Source organism: Babylonia areolata, chromosome 18, assembly GCF_041734735.1.
Source record: "Babylonia areolata isolate BAREFJ2019XMU chromosome 18, ASM4173473v1, whole genome shotgun sequence".
Classification (NCBI taxonomy): Eukaryota; Metazoa; Mollusca; class Gastropoda; order Neogastropoda; family Buccinidae; genus Babylonia; species Babylonia areolata.
In genome coordinates, this window is record NC_134893.1 from 70028674 (window position 1) to 70029466 (window position 793).

Genomic DNA, 793 nt, shown 5'->3' on the forward strand with positions numbered 1-793 from the left:
CAAAACAAAAAAACCACTGCACGCAGGAAAAAAAAAAAAACAAAAAAACAAAAACAAAAAAAAAAAACAAGGGTGGCGCTGTAGTGTAGTGTAGTGGAGAGCAGCCCGAATCTCACACAGAGAAATCTGTCGTGATAAAAAGAAATACAAATACAAATAATTCTTTAAAAAAAAAAAAAACACCTACAAAAACCGAAAAAAAAGAAAGAAAAAAGAAAAAGAAGAAGAAGAAGAAGAAAAAAAAAAGAGCAGCATCATGGGACAAATAGAATATTATGAAAATAACTACGTCCTAAAAGCAAAAAAAAAAACAAAAACAAAAAAAAAACCAACAAAAAACCAACAACCGGAAAACCCCACAACCCCCCCCCCCCCCTCTTTATCCCCCCACCCCACCCCACCCCCCAAAAAAGACCACAACACTTTTCTCGTTTGTTTTTAGCTAAGTATAATTAACTCTCTCCATACGAACGGCGAAAGAGACGACGTTAACAGCGTTTCACCCCAATTACCATCATCAAAATATTGCAAGCGGAAGGCTCTTATACTGAAGAGGTGAATGTTGACAAAGAATACCACAATTCTGACGACGGAAGCTAAAGGTTGGGTCATTCAGACACCCACTGGACATCCGAGGGGTCTGTGTAGAGGAGAAGAGAGGACTGGTGGTAATGAGTGAGTTACAAGAAAAAAAGAAAACATTGTTAATATTGGAAGGGTGTGTGTGTGGGGGTGGGTGGGTGGGGGGGTGGGAAGAAGGTGGGGCATGTTAGAATTGTGCAAGGGCAGGTTA